General features: G+C 43.1%; 1 pseudogene across 1 annotated transcript; it reads left to right on the forward strand.

Moving 5' to 3' along the window:
• The first annotated feature begins 3,737 nt into the window (after positions 1-3,737).
• Positions 3,738-6,714, forward strand: LOC310842865 (disintegrin and metalloproteinase domain-containing protein 20 pseudogene; annotated as a pseudogene). Its single transcript has one exon. The product of its transcript is annotated as a disintegrin and metalloproteinase domain-containing protein 20 pseudogene (transcript).
• The last annotated feature ends 234 nt before the right edge of the window (positions 6,715-6,948 follow it).

Raw genomic sequence — 6,948 nt, forward strand, 5'->3', positions numbered from 1 at the left:
CACTCTTCCTTGGAGGCAGAGACCTCCATAAACCACCATACACACTGATGGTGCTATACACAGATGAATAGATAAAGCAGAATTCTCTTTAGAAATGCTTTGTAATTATGCTTGGGATCCATTTTTGATGTGTCCTTAAGAGAAAGGAATTGCATGACTGCTAGGAAGCCACTGATAACATCCTCCTGTGCTTTCCTTATCCTCTCCAGAGCGGAATATACTTCCCCCACCCACTGAGCCCACAACACCCCACACAGATGTCAGCATCACACACAGCTGTGCTGCCACCTGCCCAGCATCATCATGAAGGGTGTGTAGCACCATGAAGGAGGCAGTGGTGGCATCTTGTCTCCTGGCAAGCTGGAAACTTCAGTGGAATAGAGCGACAGCAGAAAAGTTACCACATTTAATAGGTCTGACAACATCCATCAGTATATTTCATGAAATAATCCATTTATCAACCTTTTGACAACTGGAGCTCACATGGAAACTGATGAACCTTGCGAAATAGTTTCAGCATGAAGGCTCCCTAAAACAAACAAACATATATGAAACTCTCAATTAAGGCAAGTTACCGAAGACAATTTGCAAAAGGGCACAATACTGCACTCAGATATCTGTGAGTATCCCCTGCTGTTTTAAGTGGGATTTCACACTTTGTGTGGCTGTCAAATTATTGTAGCCTTCTATTATTAAGGACGTTTGAGTTCCTTAACCATTCTCCAAATAACACCAGATGTTTAGGATTCATGTTGGTCCTTCAGGACAAAGAGCTAGTGAACGGAAACCTCTGTTGAACCAACTCTATTGGATGAACAGAAGACAACAAAACTTCCAGGATGTCTGTATTTTATTGTGAAAGGTTATGATGAGGTCGCATTTTGTAGTGTGATCCTACATGTAAAACTTCTTAGCAGCTTTCACTGCCATCTCCTAGGCCATGGGTAGGCAAATTAAGGCCCGCGGGCCTGATCCAGCCCAATTGCCTTCTAAATCCGGCCCGCGGATGGTCCGGGAATCAGTGTTTTTTTACATGAGCAGAATGTGCCCTTTTATTTAAAATGCATCTCTGGGTTATTTGTGGGGCATAGGAATTCGTTCATTTCCCCCAAAAAAGATATAGTCCGGCCCCCCACAAGATCTGAGGGACATTGGACTGGCCCCCTGCTGAAAAAGGTTTGCTGACCCCTGTCCTAGGCTTTCCAAAGCATCCTATAAGATGTTCTTGAGGCTCCGTCGCGAGCATGCCGCCATACTCGCTCTAGCTGCCTGAGGTCCAGTTTCATTTTTCGGAGGTCCAGGGGGCCCGTTTTTGGCGGGGTCACAGAGGGTGCTTAGGTGCGATCTCATTGATGGCCTCCAAGAGCCAGTTGTTCCAATTCTCAACAAGCTCATCTAGTGAGCTGCCAGGGGGAGCAGGGTCCTGCAAGGCCTGACGAAATCCATCAGGATCCATTAGCCTCTGTGGGTGAGCCCAAATGGCTCTCCTTGGTGCCCCACACCAGGCCAACACATTCAATGCCAGAGATTGATGGTGCTGGCAGAGCCCTGAAAGAGCAATCCTCCCGGATTAACGCTACCCCTCCCCTCTGACCCACAGTCCACGACTGGTGGAGGACGGAGAAACCCAGGGGTGCCATCTCATGCAAAGTGACTACTTCGCCTTCACACACCCAGGTCTCTGTCACACAAGCCAGGTCAACCCCCTGCGAGATAAAAATCTCACATGGTGGTGGTTTAATTGCCTATAGACCTGGCATTGCACAACACCAGTGACGGAGGTGAGTAATCTCTTCTCACCCTACCCTCGCCCCTTGGGATGGGGTGTAGATTGGAAGGGGTTTGAGCATCTCTGCATCTCAAAACCTATAACATCTACCCCCACTGCCATACTTCCCTATCCCTTCAACGGTAGTGATCCCAAACCCTGTACTGGCCTCCCCCATAAAGGAATGATATCCCCTCCTATTACATATACATATAACAATATAGCTTGTAGTTCAAATATGTAGGCAGGGCTCTGCATTCTGGCATCTTTGAGGCCCAACTGTATTTAAACCCAGAAAATAATCTGAAGTAAAATGGCATTCTTAAGCAGGTCAGGTCGGGATGGGGGGGGGGCATAGAAAAAGTTTGAGCAAGCCACATGACAACAAAATAGCCATGGATTGCTCTACTCCCTTGCCAAGCGTGGGATTTGATGTGCTACCTTGTTCATGGTACAAAACACTGTAATAATTTTTTTTTATGATCTTTGCACTGTTTGCACCTTGCCTGCTAATGTGGACATATAGGTTCAGGGGCCTGGAACTTAATAAGAAACCTCAAAATGACTGGGTTGAAATTCAAAATTGCACTGATTACACAGAGTGCTTTGTCCAATTTGAAAAAGGCAGATCGGTGCATACATTAGATGTACCTGGTACATGATTGTTCCATGTATGGCACAGGAATTCTGTGCTTGCAGGTTCTTCATCCCCTTCTTGTGTGGAGACTAGTTACTGGATCTGGATGTCATTTTTCAGTTGAGACAGTCCCTAATGAAGGGGAAAGGTTGCTAAAGTAAGGAAAACCAGGAAATAAGGGGGAATAACTTTGTCCTGACCCTAATGGGCCATAGAGGCACTATGAGAAGTTTATTAAAACATTCCATTATCTCACTAACCAGGACCACCGCATGATTTATCCGACATTATTTTCAGTCCATCTAAAATAACTACAGGCCTTCCACCACTATCAAAATTCCATCCCATCTGTTCCACCTTAATCCTATCTGAAGAAGTGTGCATGCACACGAAAGCTCATACCAAGAACTAACTTAGTTGGTCTTTAAGGTGCTATTGGAAGGAATTTTTTTGTTTTGACTATGGCAGACCAACACGGCTACCTATCTGTAACTTAATCCTAAAATTATTCCTTTCTCCTTCCTGATTCCTTATGAATTTTAAATACAGCACGTTACCCAGGCTTCTCTTTTAGGTTTAGTCTTTTATATCTTTCATGATCTTTTCCTTGTTTTTTTGTGTTTGCTACATTGTTGGCCAACCATCATTAACTGCCACACATCACAAAGGCTTTTTCTAGTGATTATAGCCTTGATGTATCAATTGAGGTTCCGCAAAGGGCAATGTTTTCTTTCAGTTCATTCTGCTGAATCATATAAGATAGGGAAACGACCACAGGACATCTAATGTGCCTTCCAGATGATGAAGGTAGAATTGGTACCACTTTGTCTGGATTGGGCCCCATGATGTTCAGGCCCTGCCCTTCTACTCTAAATATATGCAGACCATCTTGTCACCAGTATTAGGTGTGGGATGGCCACATCGCTAAAAATGAGAAAATGCGTCACCAAAAAAGGAAATGCAAGGTGGCAAAGATTGGCATAAAATTGGCATTTCTTCATTTATAGGTAAATGTAGAAATAATGGCCATAATTTATATAGAAAGGCAGTTTGTCATAGTGGGAAAGACTGTGACCTGTGTGTGCCTGCTTATACATTGCTAGTTGTGGAAGGACAGTTTCAACATCTTCTTGCTCCCCTTTCACATAGTTCTTTATCTTTAAGCCAGTTTCTATATTTTGCATACATTTAAATGCTAATTGAATTGTCACAGAAAATACTTTTCATATTCCATAACTGACAACTGAGGCTCATAACCCATCCACTGTATAAAGTCGCCTCATGTCCACTGACTGATGCCGAAATAAAACTTGTCAGTCCATGGGGACTGACTCTTTTTTTGCACTTCTTCCTGCAACCCTCCCAGGCAGAAACTTCTTAGGAATGTTTTCTTCCCTGTTCTTCCTCTACCATTCTGTTCCATCTTTGATCCTCCAAGCTCCACCCCCATTCCACAGATGGAGCACACTGGCAGTTACTAGGCAACGTATCTTCCTCCTCTTCTGATTCACATATAGCCTCCTTCCCATCTATCTACTAACCTGGTAACAACTGTCTGGGGCTTCCCTTTCAGGGAAAAGATGCCAGAGGTGGTGCTTCAAGAGATTCTTTCCTCTTTCTGGGAAAATGAGTGGCAGCCTGGCATGGCTGCTCATTATGTTCTTGAGGAATCTCCTGAGTGAGACTGGTGGCGAGACACCACCTCAGGGCTTTAGGTATGCCTCTTATGAGGTGACCATCCCAAGGAAACTGAGCTTCAGGTATGGACTACAGGAAACCCGGTATGTCAGCTACCTGCTGCAGATTGAGGGGAAGGGCCAAGTGGTGCATCTCAAGCAGAAGAAGGGAATTGTTCCTAAAGACTTCCCCATCTTCACGTACAATAAGGAAGGGGACCTCCAGGTTGACTATCATTACATCAGGGATGATTGTTTCTACAGTGGATTCATACAGGACAAGCCTCTCTCTTCAGTCACTCTCAGCACTTGCTCAGGGGGACTCAGGGGACTCTTACAACTTAACAATGAGACATATCAAATTGAACCTGTCCAGCCATCTGCTACCTTTCAACATGTGGTGTATCGGCTGGAAACAGAGGAGAGTGCCATGCACATGAGGTGTGGGTTGACGGAGGAAGAGCAAAGGCGTCAAGAGGCCATGATCCAAGACAGAAAGCATGTGGCTGCCAGAAGTCCTCCAGCAGAACTCTGGTGGCCACACAAGAGACATGCAGAAGTGGCATTTGTGGTGGAGCATGAACGATATGTTAAGTTTAATAAAAATGAAACTGATATAGCTATGAAACTTCTTGAGACCATGCACACGGTAAATTCATTTTTTGAGCCATTTTTGGTTGAAGTGTCTGTAGCAGGACTGGAGATATGGACAGAAAAGAACCTCATAGATATTGGTAAAACTTTAGGAAGGACACTTAAAGCTTTTACTGTATGGAGACATGACATTCTACTTAACCATCTAAAGAATGATGCTGCTCACTTAATTGTATACAGGTCATATGGAAAGAATATTGGACGAGCATATGTAGCACAAATTTGTAATAACAGGGCTACTGGTGTTGAAGTATCGAGAAATTTCAATTTGTTTGATTTTTCTGTACTTTTTGCCCATGAATTTGGACATAATCTTGGTATGAACCATGATGAATCAGACTGTAAATGTGATCGACGTGCCTGCATTATGTCTGCTTTGTACTCACGGACTGATAAGTTTAGCAACTGCAGTTACCAAAAATATTTCAATCTAAAGGACTCACCTTGCTTGTTGATTCCACCAAACCCTGATCAAATGTATAAACTGAAATACTGTGGGAACAAAGTAGTAGAAAAAGGAGAGCAATGCGACTGTGGTTCAGCTGTGCAGTGTCAATCGGATCGATGTTGCAGGCCAGACTGCACGTTACGTCCATTTGCCAATTGTTCTTCTGGACTGTGCTGTGACAGGTGCAAGTACCGTCCCGCTGGATCCATTTGCAGAAAGAGTATTGGCATCTGTGACCTGCCTGAGTTTTGCGCTGGGACTTCGGACCAGTGTCCGGAAGATGTTTATGTACAAGATGGTGCCCCTTGTGGTGATGGAGTCTATTGCTATCATGGTCGTTGTAGTACTCCCAATGGGCAGTGCGAAAAGCTATTTGGCAAGAAAACCGTACGAGCTTCAGAGGATTGTTTCAGAGGACTGAATGTTCAAGGTGATCGCTTTGGCAATTGTGGCCTTGAACATGGTATTTTTAAGAAATGCAATGCTGAAAATATTCTATGTGGCCGAATGCAGTGTAGTAATATTTATAGTGTACCTACCTTGGAGGAACACCAAACCATCATTCAAACCACCATTGGCAAAAGTAACTGCTGGGCTACAGACTACCACAGTGGAATGGAGGTAGCTGATCTTGGAGCAGTGGAAGATGGTACACCTTGTGGCACTGGCATGATGTGTATTAGTAGGGAATGCAAGAACATGTCCCTCTTGCAGTATGATTGTAATGCCACAAAGTGCCATTATAGGGGAATATGCAACAACCACAAACACTGCCATTGTTCTTATGGTTGGGCCCCTCCTGACTGTCTAAAGGAAGGATATGGGGGCAGCATTGACAGTGGGCCAATTTCAAAAAACTGGAATGGTGTCAGTGTAGGTAGTATTGTAGGAAGTGTGCTTGTCCTTTCCACGGTGACTGCTGCTTTTGGCATGGGTGTGTATTACAGGTTTGTTATACATAACAAGGTTAGAAGAAAGAGTTTAAGAATCTCTCCCTCAGAATCAACAGAGGAATGAAAACCACTCTAGATCACAGAAGTGAACAATGCAGAAAGTTTCAAAAGGGTATGATGGGTATAATGAGCACTATTATATAACATATTCGCCTCTGTAAGCATTCGTTCAGTTCATCTTAAAGTGAAATATTCACATATGAAAATATTTGCCTATACTTTCAATTTATGTTGAGAGTCTCTTTGTTGTTCAGGACAGAAGTCCTATCCTATGTTGAGTGGGAGAAATCTGTCCAGTGGAATGGAATGTTAACATACAGGAGGATACCATGCTAAAGAAATGCATGGAAGCCATGCTGGTATATTGGATATCTCAGATTCTCTCCCAAAGTAACCTTGGGTGTACACAGAAAGAACCATAACCTAATCCTCTAATGCCATTGAAATGAAATATTGGTATGTTTGTGAAGTGAATTCACATCTGTCTAGAAAGCCATTGCAAAAATTGAACTGATAATTATGTCGACACAAATGTTAATGTTGAAATGAGACAGCTTATTAAAAATATTACAAAATCACCAACACAAAAAGCTATAATGGAAATAATGGCGAATGTTACCGGTATGTAGCATATTTGAGGGTGAAATCTTTTAATTAAAGTTTTATTTTTGTTTAGCACCTTGTTTATAAAATTTGCCACACATGATAATCTTTAATTTATCCACAAAGGGAAAATAGTTTCATATATTTAGAACATCTCTCTGTGCTTTAACACTGAGTCATGTCCTTTTAGCCATTGGAAGGTGGTCAGT

The sequence above is a fragment of the Podarcis gaigeae genome (assembly GCF_964106915.1).
Source record: "Podarcis gaigeae genome assembly, chromosome: 4".
Classification (NCBI taxonomy): Eukaryota; Metazoa; Chordata; class Lepidosauria; order Squamata; family Lacertidae; genus Podarcis; species Podarcis gaigeae.